A 10,458-nucleotide genomic window follows, 5' to 3' on the forward strand; every position below is an offset into this window, starting at 1 on the left:
CTCTGCTGACTGACAGCTTGTTTAGTAGCTGAACAATAGATTTTGTCAGGGGAAATGAAGCCTCAAACCAGATCTGTCTGTCTAGAGTGTTTTTGTTTTTAGGGGTAGCTATGCTCAAAACCTAGGCAATAAAATAGCACAGAAGAAAATAAGAGATTTCTCTTGGATCCCTAGGGTTTCATGTTTTCAGCTTGAAAGTTCCTTTTCAAGGAAAAATCTATTACAGTTAAAATTCCAAGGTCCTGCCAATATTTAGTTGCTATCATGATTGCAAACTTCAAAACTTCTCAAAAGTAACTGGGATATTTGGGGCTACATTCTGAATTTAGTTTCACACAGAAACAACTAAATCCAGTCACTGTCTGATTTGCATCCATAAATAAATTTTCTTGAGCACAAACAAGTAAAAGTTAAGCACTTACTGTATATATTCGAGTATAAGCCTAGTTTTTCAGCCCTTTTTTTCAGACTGAAAAACCCCCCTCGGCTTATACTCGGGTGAGGGTCCTGGTCGGCTTATATTCGGGTTGGCTTATACTCGAGAATATATGGTACATTTATTATTTTTCTCTATTATTATTGGTATTACAGTAGAGTCTTGCTTATCCAACGTAAACGGACGGACAGAATGTTGGATAAGCAAATATGTTGGATAATAAGGAGAGATTAAGGAAAAGCCTATTAAACATCAAATTAGGTTATAATTTTACAAATTAAGCACCAAAACATCATGTTATACAACAAATTTTACAGAAAAAGTAGTTCAACACACAGTAATGCTATGTAGTAATTACTGTATTTACGAATTTAGCACCAAAATATCATGATATATTGAAAACATTGACTACAAAAATGTGTTGGATAATCCAGAACATTGGATAAGTGAGTGTTGGATAAGTGAGACTCTACTGTATTACATTTATTTTTTCTCTATTATTGTTGCTACTATTACATTTATTTTACTCTATTTTTATTATTATTAATACATTTATTATTTCACTCTGATCTTATTATTATTATATTTATTATTTTACTCTATTTATTATTACATGTATTTTCCTGTATTTATTATTATTATTATTACATGTATTATGTTACTCTATTATTATTAAAAGGATACATAAGCACATTTACATTGAAGAAGACGAGAATAATGATTTAATCAGAGTTGAATAGTCTATCTTAAATTTGAGCTTTATCTAAACATTCAAAAACATTTAACCTACTGATGCCTCAATTAATGTAATTTTATTGGGCCTGGGCTGTGGCTCAGGCGGGAGAGCAAGCCAGTGTAATTAACTGCAATGAATCACTCTGACCAGGAGGTCATGAGTTCGAGCCCCGCTCGGAGCCTATGTTTGTTTGTCTTTGTTCTATGTTAAAAGGCATTGAATGTTTGCCTATATGTGTAATGTGATCCGCCCTGAGTCCCCTTCGGGGTGAGAAGGGTGGAATATAAATGCTGTAAATAAATAAATAAATAAATCTATTTTTATTTCTGAAATTTACCACCCTCGGCTTATACTTGAGTCAATGTTTTCCCAGTTTTTTGTGGTAAAATTAGGTGCCTCGGTTTATATTCGGGTTGGCTTATACTCGAGTATATATGGTAATTCTGATTGACTTCAGTTGGAGTTAAACAATCCCTCTCCCCAAATGAAATGCAAAAAAATAAGTAATGCAATCCTCTCCCATTTAAACCAATGGAATGCAAATTTGTTCAATATTCGCAAGCTCATTCCCAGTGTTTATGATATGCATATTGCCTCTTTTATCGATTGCAAAAGTTCTTTCTTTCATTTACACGAAATAATTTGGAAAGCACATCCTCTACTTCTAGTACAAAATATGAGAGGGAACTGAATAGTCTTCAGTACGGATAGCAAATCTGTTATGAAATGCAACACAGATGTGATAAAGCAGGAAATGAATTCTCCCCTCTTTCATCTGCCTCCCTCAGAATGCCATTCACATCATCTGTGATATCCAAATGCCTTACACATTTTGAGGAGCGTGTCTTCAAAAGACTTAAATGTGTTACTGCTTTTCTCTCTCCCTCTCCCCCGCCTGAACTCAGGCTTCAGACAGCAGCCAGACAAGTTGGCAATTTCGCTGCATTGTGATCTGAAAGCGTGACACTCCAAACAGAACAGGCAAAGCAAAATGAAGACAGAAACGCTGCTGGTGCGGTTATCTTCAGCTCCCAGCTAGCATTCCTTGGTGCATTCTAAATGACTGACAATCCCCTCTGGAAAATTATTTCCTTAAACAGAATTGTAAAAGAGGCCCTGTTTATGACTTGGAGGCACCCAAGCTCCACTCAGCCCTGCAAATTAAAACTGCAGTTTTGGTGTTCTGTTTTTTCAATAAAAATATTTCGTGCCAAATTTTGACTATTAGAAAATACAGTACAGTTATGCAAAACTGCAGAAAATATCGAACACAATTGAAATGAAGGGCTCCCAGCCAGTGTGCTTTTTTCGTGTCAGAAGTGACTTGAGAAACTGCAAGTCGCTTCTGGTGTGAGAGAATTGGCCATCTGCAAGGACGTTGCCCAGGGGACGCCCGGATGTTTTTGATGTTTTTATCATCCTTTGTGGGAGGCTTTTCTCATGTCCCCGCATGGAGCTGGAGCTGATAAAGGGAGCTCATCTGCGCTCTCCCCAGGTGGCAGAGGCGGTTCAACCACCAGGCCAACTAGGCAGTTGCCTGTGGCGCCATCTTGTTGGGGGCGCCATCAAGGCAACTCCTGTCTCCTGCGGCCTGCCTCCGCAAGGTATTGAACTGCTTTTTCTGTTGATTTGTTGTAAAACATGATGTTTTAGTGCTTAATTTGTAAAATCTTAATGTAATTTGATGTTTAATAGGCTTTTTCCTATTCCCTCCTTATTATCAAACATTTTCGCTTATCCAACACTTTTATTTTTCAGTGATTGGTTTGGGGAGGGGCACCAAAATTCTGTTCGCCTACACTTGAAAAATACCTAGGGCTGGCTCTGCCGGGTGGAATTCGAACCTGGCAGCTTTGAGATCAGCAACCCAACCGTCAAAGTCACAAGGCTTTAATCCACTACGCCACCGGGGACTGTAAGATTCAGAAAATGCCCAAAGAGGATGTATTTTGTCAGACGTAGATAAATGAAACTACAGATTCCGATCTTGTGGATATGGGTGCCGCCCTCTATGTGCAGAATAGGGTTTCCAGTTCAAGAGTATCCTACATCCTGAGGTTTCGGGACCAAATCATGAGACATAATCTCCCCAGGGAAATTAGATTAGCCCCCACTCTATCCACCTTCCCTAAAGACTTGAAAACTTGGATGTTTCAATGTGCCTTTATATGACGGTTTAGCTCCTGATCAGCCTGTCCATCCCTAAGTTATTGTTTTGGTTTTTTCAACACATTACTTGCAGTCTCGGCCTTTTAGTCTGTGTTTTTCATAAGCCCTTGCCTTGCCCTCTCGAATCTGAACATGCCCACTTTTCCAGCTACTGGTTGTTGATATCGGTTGCTTATGTATTTTTATGATGTTTTTACTTTTCTTGATTTAATTGTTTAAATTATATTGTTTATTTGTTATATACATATTTTACCTTGTAATTTTTATTTACGCTGGGCTTGGTCCCCATGTAAGCCGCCCCGAGTCCCTTCAAGGAGATGGTGGCGGGAAATCAGAATAAAGTTGTTGTTGTTGTTGTTGTTGTTGTTGTTACTCCTGGTGATGCCCTTTAGTGTTACACATCAAATATTTATTTATTTACTTTATTTGTATTCCGTCTTTCTCCCAATATGGTACCAACCAGAGACGCTCCAAGACAGCCTATTTGTTGTGACTCAGCTGGAACCTCAGCTTGACTCTGATGAGGATGATGGGATTCAGGTTCACAATCAGGTTCAAAATGTCCCTGTTGTAGAAGATGAGGAACAGGGAGAGCTAGTTCATTTTCCCACAGCAAGGAATGATGTTGTTGATACTGAAACTAGCCAGGTGCAAATGGACTTGGAAAAGGAGGACAGTTCTCAGTCTAATAATGAGGCTCAGCAAACTAACAAGCTGGCTGATCTTGACGAAACAGGTTCCTTAGATTGAGCTGACCGTTTGGAATTCAGGGTTTGGAGGAGTGTGAGAATTGCAAACAAGAGGGAGGCTAGAGGTCATAGAAATGCTTTCATACTTTGCCAAGGGTATTAAAGCAATGCGTTTGGAGACAAACCTTTGTCAAAGCAACTTTCGTTCAACCAAGAAGCAAGCTCTCATTTTCCTGGATTATCTTGCAGCTTTTGTGTTCATGTTCTTGAGACTTTGTCATGCTCTATTGGGACCTTGTTTATTCCTCGTGATTTCTGGATTTATTCTCTATGGCTTTATTTTGAAACCATTTTTGGAACTTTACTTTTGCTTTTAAAGAACCTTTTATCTTCTAATTTCTAATAAACAAAAAAGACTTCAACCTGTGTGCAGTTTGGTGTATATAGTAAGGTGAAGCTAACCTGAGGTGCGACACTATTCTACTGTCATTCTAGCAGTTTGCTAAAGTTACAAACAAGGACTTCATCACATGCAGCAAAATCAGTGTTTCCACACACTTAAGAAACTCCAACCGCTGGTGCTCTTCACACGACACAATTTTCAAATGTGGGGTAGAGATATCTTGCTGTTTCTAAAGTATGGGTTTTCCTGATGATTCCTAAGTCGGTTGGCAAGCAACTTATTCTTCATTCCCCCGCGCAGACATGTAAAAACGCTCAATTTAACATGCGATGGGAATTCCTCCTTGCTTGCTTGTAAAGATAACAACGATGTTATTGTGGAGGGAGGCACTGAGATGGGCAGTATGGATGCCTTTCTTCCACCATTACTGTTTTGGGATTAAAGAGGAAGGAATGGTAATTTATATCTCTTTTTAAATGTAAAATAAATAGACTTGCCTTTTGAATTAAGAGCTATCTATACGTATAAAGAGAAATTTTAATATCCAAAGAAAACGGGGGAGGAGACAATGGGAGGAGAAATATGTCTCCTGTGTGATGAGAAAGCAAATGGATAATTAGAAAAGAAAGCGAAAAGAGGGAAACCATGTGATGGAAGTAGGAAAATCATCCATTTAATTTCAAAATGGGGCTTTGTGAAGTTTAAGGAGAAAATAACTATCCCAAGTACTTCACTTATCCCATGTGATGAAGTCCCAAGTCTTTTCATAGTGGACCTTGTAGATTTTCAGCTGTTGCCTTTCAAACCATACAGAGAAACTGTCTTTAAAAGTTTATCTAAGTAACCAGAAAACAGAAAGCAGTAATATTTCTCTATAACTTCAATTTTTGTCATATCCATGCAGAATCCTTTGAGATGGTTGCTTATAGCAGCAAATTCTTTAGTGCAAATTACATATTATTTCCAAGTGTAATTTCCCATCTGATCTTGCCTTATATAACTTCCTTCAAGCGTAAGCCTTATGTTGCCGTGTAGTATTGATATAGTTATTTTGGCCATCCTTCACTGCTGTTATTAATGTGTGATTCCTGTTTTCTTCTCCAGAGTTTTCCCCGTAGAATTTCTAAGATGATTTCTTCAGTCCTTCTCATTTTCTTCATTGAAATTATAGCTCCATTGATATTGAAATGTTTGTGGAACGATATATAGCCCTTTCTTCTTTTTCTCCTCACAAGCCTCCCTCTTACTGAACTGAAAGCAAGTAAAAAACACTAAGCACAGTCTCATCTGTCTCATCAAAGAAAGAGACAATAATTCACGACTTATGCTTCCATTTATTCAAACAAACAGCAGGGAGCCTATTTTTTGGAAAAGAAATGTAGGTCGTGAATACAAAAGGGATCTTAGCTATTATTATGGATGAAGGGAGTCTGGTTTTATGTAAGCATCTTATTGAATGATTTTGGGTAGGATCCAAAGAGCTACTTTGGCTCTCCCAAGGGGATTGTGCAAAGTTAATGGATCTCCATCCCCATATATATATATATATATATATATATATATATATATATATATATATACACACACACACACACACACACACACACACACACATGGTGAAACCATTGAGCTGCTGAACTTGCTGACCGAAAGGTCGGCGGTTTGAGTCCAGGGAGCAGAGTGAGCTCCCACTATTAGCCCCAGCTTCTGCCAACCTAGCAGTTCGAAAATATACAAATGTGAGTAGATCAATAGGTACTGCTCCAGCAGGAAGGTAACAGCACTCCATGCAATCATGCCAGCCACATGACCTTGGAGATATCTACAGACAACGCTGGCTCTTCGGCTTAGAAATGGAGATGATCTCCAACCCCCAGAGTTGGACATGACTAGATTTAATGTCAGGGAAAAACCTTTACCTTTACTACACACACACACACACACACACATATTGCTGACTTTTAAAATAGCTGGTCCTTGTGTATAGTAGCAAACTGCTTCTTGAATTTCAAAAATAGTTTGCTTTGTAGCATGAGGGAGGCTGAGGCCCCATCTACACTGCCATATGATTGTATTCTATAAGTCTACACTGACCATATAATTCAGTTTGAAACTGTGGCAGTGTAGAAGGGGCCTAAATCAGCATTAACAGCAGTATTAGTATTACCTGCCTTTCCCCTACTTTTGGGATTTGAGGCGGTTTACAAAAATTAAAACAGATACAGATAAAAGTTCTCGTCACTATAGCTTGCATTGCTATCTTCTATCTTGTATTCAGATACATGTCTTACAGTGCTATGCCTCCTGATGTTACCACTCCTATGCCCAACCACAAGATGGCAATTTCTGAGAGAATGTATCCAGGTACTTTCCTTTAGCTCAGTGTTTCCCAACCTTTGGTCTTTCAAGTGTTTTGAACTTCAGCTCCCACCATTTCTAAACTGGCTTTTACTACTTTAACTGGAATAGTCCCCCTGCAGGGACCTCCATGGGTCCTGGAGATGTCCCTGCTAAAGGAAAATAACTGAACTTGTTGCTGATGATCCTTCAGCTTTCTAATAACATAACCCTGTTCGGCAAGTTGTTTGGCACACAAGGTCGGTCAGAGAGGGCTTTAGTTGATGCATAGTTGGAAGATAATTTTGACCTATAGCCAAAAAAGTGAATTGCAATGCACCATTGCAAATTACTAGCAGAATGCCAGCCAATATTATTTTATTAAGCATTCTTTTTCATGAGGCATACTGAAGATAAGGTGATTGCAAGGGCTCACTAGATGCAGCTATGGCCTAAATCCACACAACATTATTCAGAGAAATTCCATCATACTGTATAATACATAAGTATTATAAGAACAAGGAGAAATGTTAGTCAAAAAATTGACCCAAAATTCTGGATTGACTTATCCACAGACCAATGTAAGTATTGTACCTTAACTCTTATCCCTTTTCTCAGTAGAAATGGCAAAAGGCAGGTTTACTGTATGTACAACCTAAAAGAAGCACTGGTTCCCTCTCCTCTCCACCCTGATGCTGCTTCTGGTCTTTTTGAATGTCTGATTGAAAAAATGGCGGTAGCAGCCATTTGTTTGGCATTGTTTTCCTTTGCTTCATCCTCTATATCAGTGATTCCTAACTTCTTCTTTTTTTAAACCAGGGGCCACTTTGACCAGATCTCCAACATTAGTACCAAAAGGGTTACTGTGCCGTCACACCCGGACACCTGTGGTAAATTAAGATGTGCTCCTTTCTTTGCCGGGTGAACTGCGGGGGCCTTACTTTGAAACTCAGGAGCCCCAGCAACTAAGGCCACTCTAGATCGAACATCAAACAATTTTTTTTATTTTCTGAAAGTTCTTAACAGGCTTGGCACAAGTTGTTGAGGTTACAAATACAAACAGTCAACTTAAAAAATCATGCAGATGTTCCTTTTTGTTTTTCCTTTTAGCTGCTGAGTTAACTTCCTCCAAAGGTGAAGCGATCCTGGGATGCTCTTTACCCTAACCCTGAGTTGCTATATCAGAAAGAGCTGGTCTTTCCCTATCTAAACTCAAAATTAGTTTGGAGACGAAGTGGTTAGAGCTTCTTCCAGTGGCAGAAAAATCCTGGGATACTTTCTGCCCCAGTGCTGAGTTACTATTTTTAGAAAGAGCAGGTCTTTCTCTATCTAAACCCAGAACCAGTTTTAAAGGCAAGAGGTTAGTGTAGCGGAACCTTTGTGCTACGGTCCTTGTTGAGCGCAGTGGAGGAATTGGAGACGAACAACTGAAGGAATTCCAAGAAAGCAGTTTTATTCCGCTAATGGCCACTAGGGTTCCCCCTCGCACAAAATAAGTGCTTTTCCAGGGAGAACCCCCAGTGGCGGGCTGAGTAAATATTTATACACACTACAGGGTTCGGGTTATGCCCGCCCACAAGCAAATTCATTGGCTTAGAGTTGTGACGCTGCCTGACTTGGACCCAATCAGTGCTGACCAGCGGGCCGGCCGCACTCTTTCTGTGCCGTGCTCACAATCATTCAGAGCGCCTGCGTACGCATGCGCTGTTTGTTTATCTTTAGCTTTCATTTCTTCAGAAACACATGATTTCCCAGAAGTCACATGTTTCTGTGAGTTTATGCACCCGGGTCGCTAGCTGTCGCCATCTCTGCCCATATATGGTATTTCCTGGGGTTCTTTAACCTCCCGCCTCACTCCCCCATTTTCTTTTTGCGAAACGCATGTACAAAAGCTGAAGCAAAGCATTATGGTTCCATCCAATCCCGCTTGGCTTGGAGTATGGCTATCTTTTCTCCAGGTAAAGATTGTGTGACACACCTAGTACACATTTGCATCATTATTGGAGTGCAGCACATAACTATGAGAACAATGAACAATCCTAAAATCCCTACCAACAATATGTCCTTCAACCATTCTATTGAGGGTAACCAGCTAGTCATCCAGGAGAAGGGAGACCAACCTTCTACCTCCTGGACATTATTGTAAATTAACTTTTGTAATGACTCGATGTCATCTTCAATAGTACTATTCAAGTTATGAAATTTCACTACACAACGCCCTCTAACCATGGCGCATAACCCCCCCCTGGCCGCCAGTAGGTAGTCAAGGGCCAACTTATGCTGTAGGGCCATCTGGCTGATTTCTTCTACTTCAGACTGGATTTCCCGGAAAATTTTACCAGTGGCATTTATGGACTTTTCAAGGCGGCAAGTCAGGCCTAGAACACTTCTACGATTTGCTTGAGCTACAATCCCTGGGTAAGCACCCAGGGTCAACAAGCCTGTGATCAGGCCTCCTCCTACACGGGAGGCTTCTGAACCTGACAGGGCCTTGTTAATAATGACCTCATCCGAGCATTCTGGTCCTAGAGGGCCTGTTTGCACAATGTCCCGTTTCAGGCGCTGATGCCTTTTGTGTAAGACCTGAACTGGGAATGTCAGATAACCCACACCGACACACTGGTAGTTGCCGGGGTGATAATTTGTGGCCCATTTATCAAAGAAAAACCATAGATTTGGATCCCTAATTTGCCATAACGGACAGAGGCTTTTACCTAGGCTCAGTTGGGTTAATTGTTGCAGTATGTTCATATAAGATTTTAGGCCCTCAATAGAATCATTCACACTAAATGTAGGATAATCTGGATACATGCTAGCCCACTCAGTTGTGGTTAGATTTAATCGTGAGACATAAGATGTATTAAATCGTCCATGTAGATAGAACCGGTCTCGACAATGGGAGTAATTGCCTAATCGGGAAAAGAACGCCTGCCTAGTTCCCCAGTGTTTCCACTCAGAATTCCATATTCCCGATCCTCCACAACAGAAGCACAAACCCCTGGTGGAGGTATGGTATCTAAACCGTCGAAACCGAGTTTTATTTATTTTTTGCGGTATGCTAGAAAACACGGTAGGTGGACCCTCCTGAGCCTTGGACAATCCCTCCAACACAATCTGTGGTTCATCAATTAAATCGGGAAGAAATGAAAAATCTCCTATGGTGAGGGGGTGTTCATATATTAATGCTACCTCTTTCCCGTGCTGCTCAAACATATAATTGACATGTTCTTTTATCCAATTCCCATGTGCTCTTTTTCCAAAAGAGAGAATAAAACTCAGCACAAATAATATACCAAACACAGTGCGCTTTCCTCCCCTCCTCATAACTTGTCTCCCACTTTTTCCTCTCAAAATGTCTAGCCACCATCTCCCAGAGAGCGCCTTTGTTGGGCCATGCTGCGACATACTTGACCACCGACGCTCCGTTGCACCCGAAGGGATCAGCTTCATGGCCTTGTTGACCCCTTAGGGAGTTGCCGGATGATCCTGAGTCTCAGGTCCTCACCAGGAACTCGCTCCGTCCGCCACTCCTGAGGTGCTAGTTTTACACGGGTGTAATGTATCCACGGCTTAATCTCCTTCACCTTCACTGCAGTGGGGGTAGACAGGAGCACAACATAGGGTCCTCGCCACTTGGGTCCCAATGGCTCAATCTTCCAATCCTTGACCAGAACCTCGTCACCTGGTG

This window comes from Anolis carolinensis, chromosome 5 (genome assembly GCF_035594765.1).
Source record: "Anolis carolinensis isolate JA03-04 chromosome 5, rAnoCar3.1.pri, whole genome shotgun sequence".
In the NCBI taxonomy this organism is placed as follows: Eukaryota; Metazoa; Chordata; class Lepidosauria; order Squamata; family Dactyloidae; genus Anolis; species Anolis carolinensis.